The sequence below is a fragment of the Canis lupus genome, chromosome 32, assembly GCF_003254725.2.
Source record: "Canis lupus dingo isolate Sandy chromosome 32, ASM325472v2, whole genome shotgun sequence".
Lineage (NCBI taxonomy): Eukaryota > Metazoa > Chordata > Mammalia > Carnivora > Canidae > Canis > Canis lupus.
Genome location: NC_064274.1, coordinates 35,234,790 through 35,253,710, shown reverse-complemented (window position 1 = coordinate 35,253,710; position 18,921 = coordinate 35,234,790). Strand labels below are relative to the sequence as shown.

The following is an 18,921-nucleotide window of genomic DNA, read 5'->3' as shown; positions in this document are numbered from 1 at the left end:
TGAAACGCAGGGACACCTGCACCCTGATGTTTCTAGCAGCAATGTCCACAATAGCCAAACTGTGGAAGGAGCCTCGGTGTCCAACGAAAGATGAATGGATAAAGAAGATGTGGTTTATGTATACAATGGAATATTACTCAGCTATTAGAAATGACAAATACCCACCATTTGCTTCAACGTGGATGGAACTGGAGGGTATTATGCTGAGTGAAGTATCAATCGGAGAAGGACAAACATTATATGTTCTCATTCATTTGGGGAATATAAATAATAGAGAAAGGGAATATAAGGGAAGGGAGAATAAATGTGTGGGAAATATCAGAAAGGGAGACAGAACGTAAAGACTGCTAACTCTGGGAAACGAACTAGGGGTGGTAGGAGGGGAGGAGGGCGGGGGGTGGGAGTGCATGGTTGACGGGCACTGGGGGTTATTCTGTATGTTGGTAAATTGAACACTAATAAAAAATAAATTTAAAAAAATTTGTCTGATACTTTCATTGAACTTCTTTAAGGATATTTCAACAAGAAAACACATGGCAAATTATTTTTTCTTTACCTGAGGGGAAAAAATGAGATATCTTTCAGTCTCACCATATAATTCATTTCTTCAAAAGGTCCTCAAATAATCTTGACTTTATTCTGATATTGTTTTAACCATGATTTAAATCACAGTATCCTGTAGTTATCTATATAATATTGTATATTATCTATATTATCTAAGTATCTAACTATATAATCTCTTCTTGAACAGAAACTCTCAGTGTTTGTCAACTGGACCCCTACAAAATCTTACCTTGTGATGGCATTGTTTTCCTCCCTGCTATAAATGAGAAATACAGATTTGCTTATTTTGTTTTGCTTCAATCTTCATGTTATATAAGAGCAAAGAGAAACAATATTGGTAGACATTTCCTTTGTTTTTATTAATTCTCCCAGTATATTTTCCTTTCATTGTTCCAGAATTATTTAACATATTTAGATCCTCTATTCTCTTAATTATTCTATTTTGCGTTTGACCACTGTCATTTCTTAACACAGTGTTTGAGGGAAAGGGATGAATTTGTTTCATACTTTCATACTTCTGTTTCTCAAAGATTTTATTCTCATTTTGCACTATATAGGTTTTATCATGCTGTAGGATGATTCTCCTCTTCACTACTTTTACACTTTAATGGGGGAGCATCAGTAGCAACCCATGGGTAATAGGGCTGGTGTTTCCTAAAATACATCTGTCACAACTGAAGTTGGTTTGAGTCCCATAATAATCTTTGGAGATTCCTAGTTGAAATCACACCACTGTGTTTGACCAGTGAGAAAAGTAAAATACATGAGGGAAAATACTTTTATTTAGTACTAAAATATATTAGACTTCTGTTAACTGTTTTTTGGATATATTATTTCAATGAATTCTCATTAAAGTCCTTAATATAACCAGTTAAAACCCTTAATATAACCAATACACAAAAAAATGGAGATATTTCTTTCTGAGTATCTCAAATTTGGATTGTTTAAATTTAGAACCTTTCTTCAATCTGATTTACAAAGATCTACTTCAATGTTAAGGTTTAACTTTAAAACCATAGTCAAGAAAAAATAGCCAAAAATACATTATTATTTTAACATAACTTAGAAAAGTATACTGCTAAATATAGAGTACCATAATCATTTCCAGGTTTTGAAAATCAATAATAAGAAGCAAATAGAGAAATGTAGGTAAAAGGAGATGTAACCTACTTCATGAAGAGTATCCCAGGTTTCTTAACAAGAGTAAGAAATTTACAGATATTAGTTATACATTACTGAACATACAACTTACTTAATGGATATTATTTGTCATAATGTATATTACTTCATAATGGACATTATATGACATTTATATACATAAATGTATGCACATGAATATGTGTTTAACACAGTAATATGTCTTAATACGTTATCACAGAATTGCCAGTGCTATCATTCTTTTGTGAAATGCATTACAGATCAGTAAACAGCAAAATTTCCATTGAGAAGCCATATAATTTTCTTGTTTTCATTCCTCAATTTCACTTCCAGATGACCTTACTTACTTAGGTTAAGCTAAAAGCTTAGTGAATTATGTTCATTTTACTTGAAAATATGGAAGTAGTAGATGTTAAGTTATTCTGATGTTTATGTAAGTTTATTAATAATGATTTCCATTACCCTACCAAAATAGACTATTCATGGAATATGTAGAATGATCTGGAATTTAGACTAAAAAATAGCACAAGTTATTAGTCCTCATTGATCAAGAATGAAATTATTGAACTAAATTTAGCAATACTTCTTATGGACATCACAGATATGAAATTTTGAAATTTTAGTTAGGTGAGAATCAGCATAAGCAGTAAAAAGCTGAGCTCCTGGAATTAGCCAGTCTATATTATACTTTGGTCTTTTACTGTATTATAAAACTGACAAGCTCTTTTACTGCTTTCAATATCCAGAACAACCTTATTCTCACAACATGTTGATATGCACAGGTGGAAGATATAGGGACCTTGCTTGAAAAAGCAAGATTCTCTGAGTGACATACGCAAGCGAAACATATTGGCTTTAGTGCACCAGGGTTTTGCAAGAACAAGCAATTAAGCATTCGTAGACTGTGCACCTGTGGCAATGCCAGTTCCAAATTCATTAAGCAGGCATCTGTGTTCAGAATAAGGTCTGTTGATTTTGTATTTGCTAACATGAAAACCAAAGCTAATTTATACATTGCTACAGTAAATTATAGAAGAAGAGATTACCACTTAAAGCAGCTTTAATTGCCAATGTTTTATCGTTATTATTATGTTGTTTTTATTTTTCCATGGTCCATAGAGAACTTTGTACATTTAAGTGATCTATTTGTGAGAGGATTTCATCCTCCCAATATAATATTCAAAGTGTTTTTAGCAAGAATAACTAATCATATTGGGACCTTTGAAAATCAGATTAAAGTTATAAAATCTCTCCTCAGAAAGTCCATGTAAACTCAATATTTTTCATATATTTCAACAAGTATTAGCTAATAGCCTTTTTTTTTTTTAAGTCACTGGGTGGGGAAGGCTTAAATAAGGTAGAAGCTTATTTGTCTCTCACACAGTAGTCTAATCTAAGAGGAGTAGATGGGCTGTGCATAAGATTCCATTATTTTGCTTCATCATTTTAAGCTAGTTTTTATAGCATATGGTCAAAATACAGCCACTGCCATGTATGTATTTCAAATAGAAAGAAGAGAAGGAAGATTTCATTATTTTTATGGCTTTTTATTTTTTATTTTTATTTTTATGGTTCCATTGTGTATATATATAACAACTTCTTTATACATTCGTCTATCAGTGGACACTTGGGCTGCTTCCATATTTTGGCTAATGTAAATACTGCTACAATGAACATAGGGGTGCATGTATCTTTTCAAATTAGTGTTTTTATTTTCTTTGGCTAAATACTAAATAATGGAATTACTGGATCATATATTATTTTTATTTTTAATTTTTCTAGAAACTTAGAGGGCAATAGGCTAAGTGAAATAAATCAGACAGAAAAAGGCAAATAATATGATTTCATTTCTATGAAGAATCTAAAAAACAAAAAAAATGAGCAAAAAATAAAAACAGAAATATTCATAAATACAGAGAACAAACTGCCAGAGGTGAAGAGGGTAGGAATTATTGAATTAGGTAAAGGGCATTAAGAGGTTGAAATGCTTCCAGTTATAAAATAAGTCACAGAGCTGGGAAAAAAAGCAGGGAGAAAACATGGTGCATGAGCAAATGCGATTGCATTTGAATAGTTTTTTAATCAGTAGGGCCTATGTAATTTTCATTACAACACAATTGATCGGTACCTATGGCAGACTTGCCCCTAACTGTAGGAGTAGCTAAGAAATAAAATCCATGGCTGAGCAACCATTTATACAGCCAAACACAGAAAAGAGGAGCACATTATTAATAACTACATGCCATAATTGTATTCATTGAACTCTGGTTCAATGGGCAGTTTTCAAGGACATAAATACCTTAATGTTTCCTGAAAATATGTACAGATATGTGTGAAAAGTTTAATCTGAGTCTTAAAGGAGCTTCCTGCCCTCCAAATTTTTAAGAAGACACTCCTTCCATTGTACCTTTATCATCTGGTTGTTAATATCAAAATATTGGAAATAATTCTTGATATTTCTCGCTCATACAATCCCTATCTCCAGTTCACATATTCTCATAAAAGTTCTTCCACCACATACATTCTTAATTTAGTCACTTTCATGAGTTTCCAGTGTTGTCAACCTAATCAAAGCCATCCAGGTAAAGATACCCTTTCTCATGCCTAGATTATTTTATTTTAACTGGTCCCTGGTTGTTCTTTTTTGTTCTCATCTCTTCCAAAGATAAGGACAATTTATGTTTTTAATATAAAAAATAGGAGTATCTGACTTCCAAACTTAAATGTTTATTGATTTACTTTTCGTTTTTTAGATCATATTTTAAATGTATCAGTGTGATGTGAAAGATCACGCATTCATGGCCATTGCATCTCTAACATAACTTTGTACAAAACCTCTCTGTTCTTCATCCTTCAGGCTGTGCAATCTGTTCTTTAAACACATAACCCACTTCCCAACTGAGAGCTGTTGAAAATGCATTTGCTTTTACCTTGCATGTTTTCCTCTCACTGCTGAATCTTTTAAAATACTTTAATGAAAATTACTTTTAAAATATTTCAATTAATAATTAGCATGTGTATTCAGACTCCTAAAAAGGACATTATAGCACTGGGTGTTATTCTGTATGTTGGCAAATTGAACACCAATAAAAAATAAATTTATAAAAAAATAAAAATAAAAATAAATAAAAGAAAAAAAATAAAATAAAAAGGATATTATATATTTCTCTGCTTAAATTAATTTATTTGAATTTGTATTTATCTAGGTTTTTAATTTTTTTTTTTTTTTTTTTTTTTTTTTTTTTATTCATGATAGTCACAGAGAGAGAGAGAGCGGCAGAGACACAGGCAGAGGGAGAAGCAGGCTCCATGCACCGGGAGCCCGACGTGGGATTCGATCCCTGGTCTCCAGGATCGCGCCCTGGGCCAAAGGCAGGCGCCAAACCGCTGCGCCACCCAGGGATCCCTTATCTAGGTTTTATCTTTTATTTATACATAATATCTATATTGCCTAGCTAATAAAAAATAAGGAAATGACCTAATTTTTATTACCTAGATTCTAATGGGTTAAGTCTCTGCTATAAAAATTATAGACAAAGTAATGTAATATCATAATTTCTCTTATTTTAAGTCTAAATAAAGGAAGACATTCAAGTTCCAAATCTGTATATACTCTAAAAATATTAAATTCATATAAAGCAAAACTTGATAAAACTAAAAGATTATAAGAAATACACAAACATAAGTCACAAAATTTCATCCTTCTTTCCTTAGAAACTGAAAAAGACCTAAAAGATATAAATGAGCTAATCAGACCCAAATTAATAAGATGAAAATAAAATGGGAAATTAAATAAATGAAATATGAAAATATCTTGATATATTCTCAAAAATATCTTGAGAGATTCCTATGTATGGAATCAACTTACCTATGGTATAATCAGTATAGCTATAATAAGAAAATTATGTCTTCTCAGTAATAAGTGTTGAAGCAATTGGATCCTTCAGGGAAAAAATTGGATTCCTAAATCACAACACTTACAAATAAGAATTTATTTGGATTGTGACTATAAAAGTAACAGATAGAGCAATAAACTTTAAGAAACAAACATAAAATAGAATCATTATGACAGATGGTAAGCAAAAATTTCTCAAATAGAACACAAAAACACTTACCCTAAAAGGAAAAATTATAACATTGATTGTATTACTGATTAGATCTGCTGGTCATCAAATGTTCCATTGATATAGTAAAAAAACAAAACAAAACAAAAAAACAACCAACCAACCAACAAACAAACAAAAACCTCAGAGATGATGCTGGTATCTGGCAAAGGACTTATTACCATAATAATAATACACAAAGAATTCCTAAACATTAATAAGACAAAGCAACAGTAGTAAAAAAAAAAAAAAAAAAAAAAAAAAAAAAAAAGGCTGAAAAACTTAGTAGGTGATTCACATTAGAGAGGATATCTAAATAGCTAAATAATGCATAAAAAGACATTTCATTAGTCAACAGGGAGATGCAAATTAAAGTCACAATGATATACAACTACACATTTGTCAGAATGGTAAATAATAATACCAAGTATTACTGAGAATGTATAACAACTTTAAATCTCTTATATGCTGGTTGGAGAGTAAAGAGATAAAAACATGAACTAATTATGCTATGATCCAGCAATTCTATCTCTAGTCATATATTTTGTGTGCAGAAATACACATATTCACTAAAATCAATTATAAGAATGTTCATAGTGGAATATTCAGAATTGACAAAACAATGAGAATGAACAAACTAGAACTCCATACAGTGATAACAGTTATTACCTACAAATATAATGCTGAAGAAAAGAAATAAAACACAAAGCACATCAAATGTTCAAAAATCACTCAACTAAAGTCCTAAAACAGTTCTATAATGTTAAAAATCAGAAATAGTGGTTACCTTGGGAGACATAGTGATCGGAAGAGGTACAAGGGCATTTCTGAAGTTCTGGTGATGTTGATTTATTAATTTGAGTGCTCATGACTTGTGTTCAGTTTGTAAAAATGCATCCAGTTGTATGTTTATGATTTCTGTATTTTTAATTTGTTAGAAATTTTACAAAGAACATATTGCAATATGTTAAAAGTGACCAAATGATAAAATGGTGTTATTAGTTGGCTTCAACATATGCGATTTAGATATAACTGCTATATTTAAAACTGTGACTAAAATAATCTATCTTTCAATTCAAAGAAAGGAATCCAGAAAATATTTTTAGATTTCAATCTAGATATTGTATAGCTGATACTATTATATCACCAATCTGTTCATGATATGATGTTAATACATTTTCCATAGTAGATTCAATTTGTTCTGCCAAGCTACAAAATAAGCTAATCAATGTCAAATAACCAGCAGCCAAATGGGATTATCTTTGAATGAGTTTTGCCAAAAAAAAAAAAAATGTTTCAATTGAGCCAAAAATAATATTATTACTAAATCAGAGATCCAAATTTATGCCACAGTAGACTGCAAATTAGCTCTGTCTCAGTAAGACATGAGAGAAACACAGCATTGTTAAACTGACATGAAAAAAAGAATAAGTTTAAGAAATCTCCTAATTCAATTTAATTGCTGTTGATTACTTCAGAAATTGAAGTTCAAGAAAGAAAAATAGCTAGAAGGAGAGATGTTACAAAGTAAAATTATAAAAATGAAATCCTGGACTTAGTCATATGCCTAAAATTCTACGGGGTACAAATTCCCTAAGTATAACTTGAAGCATGTGCAAAATGTGCAGATTAATATATATTCTGTGAACAAATTTCAAAGTAAACCAAAAACCTATATCAGAAGGAACAAATTACAATATTATAGAACTAAAAAAAATTAGAGAATTTCTCATAAAGTAGAAACACTAAGGCTTTAGAAAAGAGAGTATATCAAAATGTGGCATACTGAATATGAGGGATAAAGGTAAGAAGATAATCACAAAAAATATGGAAATCTAGTTGAGATAAAATCATAGATATGTCATCGAATATGCCAAGTAAAATGAAAATATCAGTGAAACGAAAAGCCTACAAAGAAGGCTTTACTAGCAATAGCTAATTGTCACATCTGCCAGCTTGAATCAGACAAAAGATGGATATGTTTGAAACATCTTCTGAATAAAAATACTACTCAAATAGTGATATGTATATATATATATATATATATATATATATATATATATATCATAATTTTTGGTTAAAATGAAAGTAAGAAATGACAATAAGAACAGAGATGAACATACTTCCTTGCTTGGAGTATATTTATATCAATAAACAGTTGGACTTATAAATTCACTAATTATTGAAAGATTGTGTTTAAAATCTATTGAGCTACTGATTTAATAACCATATTTCTATTTATTCATATGGAACTTTTCAAATGGAATCTAAAAGAGATTTTCATTGAATTTAAGGTAGTATTCTAATATTAGAGATTTTATTGTATCCAATTTATGCAAAATAAAATGACAATGTAGAGGAAAAAGGAATTTTATTATATTTTATAGATCTGGGGAGTAGACACATTTTATCTCTGAAATCAGAAACATTAAATACCACTCAATGCACATTTGTACTGTGAGTGTGTTAAACAGATTTTTTAATATATTAATGAGAGTATTAGGAAAGAACCTTCATAAAACACAGTTAAATTCCATTTGAACATATTTATATTTTAACAGAGATATTAGTCTTTTACAAAACATATCAATTAGAAAAATAATTTTAATGCAATATAACATAACATAAAATATAATATCCATTACTTTGCTATAAATTTTTTTTAAATTTTTTTCTTAAATTTTTATTTATTTGTGATAGTCACAGAGAGAGAGAGAGAATGAGGCAGAGACACAGGCAGAGGGAGAAGCAGGCTCCATGCACCGGGAACCCGACATGGGATTCGATCCCGGGTCTCTAGGATCGCGCCCTGGGCCAAAGGCAGGCGCCAAACCGCGGCGCCACCCAGGGATCCCTTTGCTATAAAATTATATGCATATGTGCACATACACATACACACAAACTATGCATTTGAAGTGGGAGAAAAAGAGAAAACTTACACTGAGAAAAATAAAGTCTTATAAAAAAATTTTCTTTCACTTTTGTCTTTTTGCATATATATAATGTTTAGTTAATAAGTTAATAAATGCAAAACTTTTATAAATTCAGTAAATATTAAAATCAGCCTATCAGTAAAGAAAGAACTTTCTTCTTTCTTTTAAATAAAAGGGAATATGGGGAAAGCAGGAAGAAAACGAAGTTAACCAATTTATAGAAAACTGAAAAATAATACATGATATAAAATAGGCTATAGGGATATAGGGAGGTGGGGTTTTTCTTATATTAAGGCTCTCAAATAATTGGCTGAAGTCTAGCCCTGTTAAGGAGGGAAATGTGTTTACTCAAAGCCTACAGATATAAATTTGAATTTCATCGCAAAAATTTTTCACAAAGAGATCCAGAACAATGTTTGATCAAGTATCTGGGGACCATGGCCCAGCCAGGTTGCACATAAAATTAGCCATCACACTGATGGAGAACCAGAGGTCAGTGAGTCCAAGTACTGAAAGACAAGGGGTCAGAGAGTGATATAGACTGTTGGGTGGGCAGCCAATGAAGAATTTTGGAGATGGTAAATATCTAATCTAGGCCTTTTGGTTTTGGATTTTTTTTTTCTTGAATACCTTCTACTTCTACTATGTAGTCATGAGAAAAAGCAACTTTTTCCACTAATATATTTAGTGAATGGTGAAGAATCTAATTAGGGAAGCCTACCTTTGTCAGTCCGTGGTAAAATGTGTGATAGATATAGCTTTCCACTAAAATAATAATAAGTTTGCAGGTGAACTTGGTTGTTCAGCTACAATATCTATCTTAGATTCTCACTGATGGTTGTGGTCATGCATTTAAGGTCTTTCCAAAGGATGCAAACCATTCATAACTACCATCTTTAAGAGAAAATGTATGTTTACTTCATGTTTTCTTTCCCCTTCCTGACAATAGTAATCATATACATGTAAGTCATGTTCAGTCACACAAATGACACCAATACTTTCAAACTTTTTGGTTCCTTTCACACTTAAAAATCGAGGGCTTCAAGAGCTCGTATTTATGTGGGTAATATCTTCTGCATTTTTAGAAATAAAAACTGAGAAACTTAAAACATGGGTATATTCATTCATTTGAAATAACAATGAATCCATTATGTGTTACAGTAAATAGCACATTATTATGAAGAAAAATTATATTCTCAAAAAATTGGGAAAAAGAATAGCACTGTTTTCCATTTTTCAAATCTCATTAATGCTTGGCTTAATAGGAGGAAGCTGAATTCTCATAGCTAATTCTTTTTTAAAAATTATTTTATTTATTTATGTTGGGGGGTGCACACATGCGAGCTCGAGCACAAGTGAGGAGGGGGCAGACGGGGTGAGAGAATCCCAAGCAGGCTCCATGCAGAGTGTGGAGCCCTACTTGGGGCTTGACTTTAGGACCAAAGATCATGACCTGAGCCAAAATCAACAGCAAGATGCCCAACCAATTAAGCCACTCAGGAACTCCTATTTCTTTCTTCTTTCTTTCTTTCTTTCTTTTTTCTTTCTCTCTTTCTTTCTTTCTTTCTTTCTTTCTTCTTTCTTTCTTCTTTCTTTCTTTCTTTCTTTCTTTCTTCTTTTCTTTTTCTTTCTTTCTTCTTTCTTTCTTCTTTCTTTTTTTCTTCTCTTCTTTCTTTCTCTTCTTTCTTTCTTATTTCTTTCTTCTTTCTTTCTTTCTTATTTTCTTTCTTTCTTCTTTTTCTTTATTCTTCTTTCTTTCTTTCTTTCTTTCTTTATTCTTTCTTTCTTTCTCTTTCTTTCTTTCTTTCTTTTCTTCTTTCTTCTTTCTTTCTTCTTCTTTCTTTTTTTTCTTCTTTCTTTCATTTACTTATTTATTCCAGAGAGAGAGAGAGAAGGAGCAAGTAGGAGCAAGAGCAGAGGGAGAGAAAGAGAGAATTTTTCAAGCAAGCTGTCTAATTTCCACCACTCATGGGATCATGACCTGATCCAAAACCAATAATTGGATGCTCAACTGACTAAGCCATCAAGGTGCCCTTCATTTCTAATCCTTTATTCAACTTGTTATCACATATATTGTTTTGATCAAATAATTTGAAGAAAATTTGATTTCATACAGACATGCAGTCGGAAAGAGATAAATATTTTAATAGCCTATCAGATAGTTGTGATTATTTTTGATAATCTTTTAACACTTGACAAGTGCTAGTTTCCTAAAAATTATTTATGATATGGACTTAGAAACCACATTAAAGATATCTTCCCACCTTATTACATTATGTTTTAAGTATCTATGATTTTGATACAATTATGCATTATTCTTTTGGAAATTTTGTCTTAGTAGGTTATGCAGTTCTAACATTGACACATTTCCTTAATAATTGTTAAGATAATAACAATTATTCATATTTTTAAATATTTCTACCAATCTCATCAGAAAAGTCTTTAAGTATTGCAAAGTTGTTAAGCTCACAGAGGGAGACATAAGTTTTTTAAAAGCTCCAATTTTATTATTAGCAACAAAAAAATGTCATTTCTCCTTGCGAAAAGTTAATATCAAAAACTACATATCAAATCACTTAGGCTGTATTTAAGTTGTCGATTACTTTTCAAGTAAAAATGGTGTTCCATGCATATATATACATAGAAAATATCAACACAGGCAAATAATGTTTAATACTATCATGAGGGATGCCTGGGTGGCTTAGCGATTGCACATCTGCCTTTGGCTCAGGGCGTGATCCCAGAGTCCTGGGATCAAGTCCTACATTGGGCTCCTTCTCCCTGTCTCTGCCTCTCTCTTTGTGTCTCTCATGAATAAATAAATGAAAATCTTTAAAAAATAAAATAAAAATTGAAAAATAATACAATCATGAAATCATTTTGACCTTAGGTTCTGTAAATGTCTCTGAAAGCCCCTGGATTCTGTGGGCCACATGTTGTGAGCCCCTACTCTAAAAGAGTGTTGGCAACCTCAAATGAAAGAAATCTGGTTTCCTGAAACCAGGACCATTGGATGAGAAAGAAATAAAATTTTATTCATTCAGATACTAACATGCAGTCCTCTTCTTTTGGTAGTTATCCCTTCACTCTAATGGAGAAATTCAACCTAGAAGCCAGGTGATATGAAAAAAATAAATATTTGAAATTGGCTGAAAGTTGCTGACACAAAGGAGACATATTGAAAACTAGAATTGGACTTCTGGACTTGATTAGAATTCTTATGTCGTGGCAAAAATATCTTACTGGTTATGAATCAGTGGGTACCATGTGTTTAGTGAGCATGTAGCTATAGGGAAAGTATATAGAAAGAACTAGAATATTAGCAGTAATTGTTTTTTTCCTTGCTACTTTAGCAAAGAAGCAAAATAAAGAAATGAGTCAGGCAAAAAGGTGCCAGTTATTAAACAGTAATAGAAGGAAATTGAATTTAGAGATCTGGTGCCCAGAGTTTCAGAAAACCTAATGTGCCTATTTTCAAAAGAGATATTTTTAAGTGCTTATATAGACTATTAAACCAAACACACATACACACAAGGGAGGAACCTCTGTGGCAAACGTCAAATTAAGAATATGCCTTCCCCATTTAATCTAGTGTTTTTGATGGCATAAGGTAGCTTCCCCTGAAGTGAGAGAGAAAAATATGACTACAGAGTAGAACAACAACAAATAAGTAAACTTAAATATTATATCCACTACTAACATATAGTGCTGACTTAAAGCAAATGGAGAAGTTGGCTAAGTTTTGTAAACTGTATGCTACAGAAATAATAAGCCTGGCATGCATAGCCCACCCTAAAGATCATAAAGCAAGGCATGTTTTCCAACACCTACTTCAAAAGAGGTCATAGAGTACAAAAGACAAATATTATTATATATTATTTATTCTCACAAAAGGCAAAAGCAAAATATTCAATATATAAAAGATGTTTGGGTACCCCCCAAATTCATATGTTGTAATGCTAACCCTCAATGTGATAGTACTATAAGCATTAGGATTAAATTAAATTATTAAATTAATAATAGTTTCCCAGTCTTCTTATTTTTAATTCACTGCTTCTTAAGGTTATCTGTACACTACATACTGAGAGGAATAACTAGTTTTGGGTTACTATATATTAAAAGCGGGTTAAATTTGGGGGGTCATGAGAAGCCACATCTAAACTAATAGATTTGCATATCATCCAGATCATTAGAATTTGAAGTGGATAGAATAACTATATGGGATTTTGTTCTTCTCATTTCAGAAGAAAGAAAATATACTCTAAGCATGGGAAAAAAAATATACTCTATACCCACTGATTCAGAGGAGAAAACTATGGTGAGACCATTATCATCACACACACACACACACACAATTTGTTTCCCTTTTCCTCTTTTGAATTTTAATTGTTGGGGTACAAAGCTTTCCAGGAACACTTTATTACCAGCTCTCCTTTTCTGTAATAAAAAGTAATGTATAGTACTAGTGATACCCCAGAATCTTAAGTCATTGATATACTTCCCTCTGTTTCTTGATCCAAGAAGCAGAAATCTACATAGAATGATGTCATTTTTTTTTTTTTTTGAACAGCCTGACAAGGATAATGCCTTAGAATGCCTTAGAAGGTGGAGCTAAGTATGGAAGAAACTTGAGTCCTTAAGAGTTCATACAATGTAGAGATGCATGCAGACCTGGACCATTCACATCAAATCAGTTACATATCAATTAAAAAAATTATCTTCAATAATCAATGAGTTTGCATGAGTCTTTAGTATAGTGGCTTAGCTTTTGTTCTAACTACTGCAAGGTGGTATAAATATAACATTTGATATTGCAGAAGCCAAAGTTGAAGAAATATAAAATTCAAGATTCAGGGAATTTGCAGAAATCTCTGAAAAGCTTACCACTTGAAAACACTATAAAATCTGAGGCTAATATTGGATTATGTTCAATATAAAGAATGAGAGTTCCTTGGTGATAAATGTGTCTTGCAGGTAAAACAGCAGGCTATCTTTTATCTCCCTACTTCATGGGATAGAATTAGATGAGAAATAGCTTGGGTTAGGTTTAACAACAGATTGAAAATCCAGGAATGAAGTGAAAGTTCAGTGATACTTACAGTGCTGATTATCTGGTAAAACCATGGATATACATTTTTAAATACCTCTTAAATTATTATTAAAATTCAGTGCTAAATTAAAATGTTCAGCTTACTGACACCTCCATTTCTATCATATATACATATCACTCTCACCTTGGCTTTTAAAACATAGGGGGAAAATTATGCTACTGCTAAAGATGTTATTGGTTCAGGGCTTCTGAGTGTTAAGGATTTCAATAGAAAATTTTGAGCTGAAGATTATATTGAAACAAACCATAAGAAACTGATTTTTTCCATGTCCTGCTAAATGTTAAATGTTAAAAACAAAACACAAAACAAAACAGAAACACTAAAATAAAACTGAGATCCATACTCTACTGTTAGTAAGTTGTCATCATAATTCTAGTGATAGTTATTTTTCTTTATATGCTCACAATTAACATAAAATTATGTTTTAATCTTGATCAAGAGAAAAAAATATATACGGAAATAATGACAAATGATTATAATGTTACACAGGACGTGTTTAAAGAGTTTATTATTGAGTAGCAAGGTCCTATCTGAATTTATGCTAAATGCGGATCTGGATCTGATTTCCACCAGGTACTAAGACTATGATTGCTAGAATGGTCGTAGTTTTTTGTTTTTGTTTTTCTTTAAAGAGAAGGCAATATTAATAAAATATACTAGAGGAGTTGAGTAGGATGTATAAAGCAAAAGAAAGTGTGAAATTGGGAGGTATTCAGAAAGAATACAGAAGGCTTTTGGACCATTAGTGTTCTTACTACTTGATATCAGGAAGGAGACAAAGGCAACTTAAATCATAGTACGAGTTCTATAAAAAAAAGAAAAAAAGAAAGAAAAAAGAAAAGAAAAGAAAAAGAAAAAGAAAAAGAAAAGAGAAAAAGAAAAGAAAAAAAAGAAACGAAAAGAAAAAAAAAAAAAAAAAAAAAAAAAAAAAAGAAAAGAAAAAGAAAAAAAAAGAAAAGAAAAAAATGAAAAAAGAAAGAAAAAGAAAAGAAAAAGAAAAGAAAAGAAAAGAAAAAGAAAAAGAAAAGAAGAAGAAGAAAGAAAAGAAAAGAAAGGAAAGGAAAGAAAAGAAAAGGAAATGGAATCTTCTGGCTGTCACATGAACAAATTCCTTCTCAAGTAAAACTGTCTGTAAAATATATTGTGATAGAAAACTTTGGTATATAGTGTTGTGGCAACTCTGTAAATCCTAGAAAACACAAACACAAAAACATTATTTTTATTCAATATATAGAACACATTTGGGGTATCTTACTGTGCACGATATATGTGAAAGTGTTACAAATCTTTTTTCTTAAGGTTTTTTTGGTTGCTTAGTAATAGTAATGGAAGGAGTGGTAAAAATAGGTCACCATTAAGTGAAGGATTTTCTTGTTTTTGTATCAGGAAATATTTTTTGAGGATAATAATATATATAAATCATGGATATGTTGTGCATTTGCCCTGAGACAGCACAAACTCTGTGAGCATTCCTATTTTTTTCTATCATTTGTCAACTTTTTTTTTTTTTTTAACCATTCTGGGGAGATGTTAAACATAAAGTAAGACATTTCTCTTGCTTCCATAAATGTTAACAATTTTTCTTAATAGCCTATGAGTACTTCCAATTATATAAGAAATGAAATAACACTCATTGCACAGTTAGAGATACTGCCAATGTTTATCACAACAATGATAACTATTTTGGGACTTCCAAATTCAAATCAGTCATTCCTTTCCTGCAAACAAAATAAAATATAAGATGTATTACTTCATTAAGTTTTGATTTTACGTTAATGGTAAATGTAAGTATCTAGGACATTTAATTTAAACTGATTTAAGTAATCACTTTGCAGGTGTGCTACATTAATTATAATCACATTAGTTTAGTGATATTCTAATTATGTGTTTGTTTACATAACACAGTTTAGGCTGATTTCTTTTCTTAGATCTGAGAAGAGACAACAGCACTGCAATGATTTATTTTCCAAAATAAAAAAGAGATGACTTTGGATTCTGCTTCCAGATATTCAATGTGAATGATGTAGATTTAAAAAAAAAACAAAAAACAAAAACAAAAACAAAAAAACCACCAAATATCTGAAGGAACTGGAGAACAACCAAAAGGAAAACAAAACAAAACAAATGGCTAGAAAAGAATAGATGCTTAAATGGAAGCTATACAATGGAATATTTGCATTGGTATGAGTTTCCACATGAAAACATAGCCTCCCTTGCTGCATACTAGAGGGTAAATAGAAATCCAGCACAAAGCTATAGTGTTGCTGGTTGAAACTGAAAGCTGGATGAAACAAATTGAAGAGCTTCTGGAGCTGTTGTGAAATGAGGGAAAAGAATCTAGTAAGGGAAGGATCATAAAAGGCAAAAGCCCCACATAAATGGGAGAGATACCAAGAATCTAAAGGGAAAAATAGAAGACCAAAAAGACTAAACAAAGATCTAAGCAGTTGCCTATCACAGGAAAAGCAATGTTTGAAATTTAAGTCCAGTCAAGGTAAATATCAAGTAGACCAAAAAAAAAAAAAAAAAATCATTAATATATGTTAAGAAAATAACAGAATGAAATCTTTCTAAAAATCAAATGTTCATAATGCTTAGTCTACAAGGAGAAAATAAACAAGCAAATATACTAGGCACTACGAGAAACATTAAGCTATAGTTATGATAAAAGGCAGTCAATAAAAACTGACCTAGAATTGGAGAATGGATTAGGATAAGCACTAAAGAAGTTAAAGCAAAATATATTTACAATGGATTTACACATTAGTAACTGCAGTAGAGAAATGGAAACTATAACAACAAAAATGTAAATTGTAGAAAAAAAATCATGAAGTACCCGAAAAGGAAAATCCAGTGGATAGAAAGAACAATAGATTGGAGACAGCAGAAAAATGGGTAATTGAAACTGATGATAATTTATAGATTTCCAATGTAAAGGACAGATTTTAAATTTTTTTTAAAAAATATTTTATTTATTTTAGAGAGAGAGTACGTGTGTGAGCAGGGCGAGGGGAGAGGAGGAGAGAGAGGGAGAGAGAATTCAAGTGGACTTCACCTGCTGAATGGGGAGCTTGATGGGAGATGCTAATCTCATGACCCTGAGATCATGCTTTGAGTCAAAACCAAGACTGAGGTGCTCAACCAACTGAGCACCCAGGTACCTCACCAAAAGACTGTTTTTTTTTTTAAAGATTAAATCATCACTAAGATGTGGAATATCAAACATCTAATATTTAACATACATGCTATTAGAGTTCTAGAACAAGGGAGAAGAAAACAAAATATATTTAAAAATAAAGGCTGGAAAGTTCCCAAATTTTGTGGAAAACATAAGCTTTCATATACAACAAGTGCAGCAAACCCAAAGTAAGAATAACAGAAAAAAATACCTAGGTAAATTGGTGTAACATATCACACTGATAAAAATAAAGAGAACATTTTGAAAGCAGTTAGACAAAAAACACTACAGTATATATTAAGGAAAAGTGATACAGAGAGTTACTCATTTTCATATATAAAAACAACTTAAAGAACACAATGGAATGGAATCATTAAAATTCTTAAGAAAAAATATGTAAACATATAATTCCATTTTCATTTTAAAATTTTCAAAACAGAATAAAATGATAAAAATTTTTAATGTCTGCTATCTGAAAGAATTCATCATCATCAAAACAGATTTACATGAAATTTGAAAGCAAAATCTCCAGGGTGAGCTAAAATAACAAAGTATAGACAATTAGTTTTATCAGAAATAAAGAAGAATACAAAGAATAATAAATAAGAATAACACACAATAGGCTATAAAGTTTGCTTTTCATTATTTAAAATATATTTTTTAAAGATTTATTTACTTGTTCATGAGAGACACAGAGAGAGAGAGGCAGAGACACAGGCAGAGGGAGAAGCAGGCTCCATGCAGGGAGCCTGATGCCGGACTCAATCTGGGGTCTCTCAGATCACACCCTGGGCTGAAGGCAGCGCTAAACCACTGAGCCACCCAGGCTACCCTGTTTTATTCTTTAAATGAAATAATACTACCCTATGTTGAGGAATTTATAAAGTATGTAGATACTATAGATATATGATTCATGACAGCTATAGAACAATCCATGGGTCTAAGTAGAACTGTATTGAATCAGGCTTCTCACATTTACAGTGAAGCTGAAAAATATTTACTCTAAATTGACTTCAATAAAGAATTTTTTCCCTAAAACCACTGTAAGAAATAGTGTAAGAATAATTAAAAAACTAATAGAATAACTAAAATGCCATACTAACTGCATTCACTTTAAATAGAAAAGACAGGAAAAGAAGAAGGAACAAAGGGAAAAGGACAATATATCTGCTTCTTTTTTTTTCAATATATCTGCTTCTGATTCAGATGGATTAATATGTACTCAGTTTATTTTCTCACCTGAAACAACTTAAAGACCCCCCAAAATTATATGATACACAGTTTTCAAGACTTTGAACATCAAACAAAAATGTACAGCCATCTCTAAAAGACAGGAAACAAATGAAGTAAACCCAATCATTGTCCCATTTTACTGCCATGAGAGAATTTCCAGGTTCTGTTGCACCAAGGGGGAATCCAGACTTGGCCCAATGATTCCCGGAGTAGAGAGGATGGAGGTGAAAATCTAGGAAGACCAGGTGTCTAGAGCATTCATAACAGAGTACTAGGGAAAAAATACTATGAGCAAAACAATTTTAGAGATCCGCAGAGGGTCCTCCTGAAATATTCTATAGAGTAGTGATAATTGCATGCCTGTGAAGAAAGTAACTGAGGCTGGAGATAGAACCACCTGGAAGCATGAGAGGAAATAGATTGGATTTATTTAAAAAAAAAACAGCTAATTATTTGTACAGAAAAATTATATGATGGTAACACTACTCAAGATAAAGCTTGCTTGGCTCTCTCGATATAAAAAAAAAAATAGATTTCAGAGCAAATATATTACCAGGGATAGGGAACTATATTTGATGATGAAAAAGGTGCTGACTTATCAAGAATATATAACAGGATCAAATGTTTATGTATCTAATAAC

General features: G+C 31.3%; 1 long non-coding RNA gene across 1 annotated transcript in view; it reads right to left on the bottom strand.

Moving 5' to 3' along the window:
* The window catches only part of LOC118353108 (uncharacterized), a 56,207-nt gene extending 54,397 nt beyond the window's left edge, over window positions 1–1,810 (bottom strand). The window contains exon 1 of the long non-coding RNA XR_004811365.2: window positions 1,735–1,810. This is a non-coding gene — a long non-coding RNA (uncharacterized LOC118353108). The remainder of the gene's footprint in view (window positions 1–1,734) is intronic.
* Window positions 1,811–18,921: the final 17,111 nt, after the last annotated feature.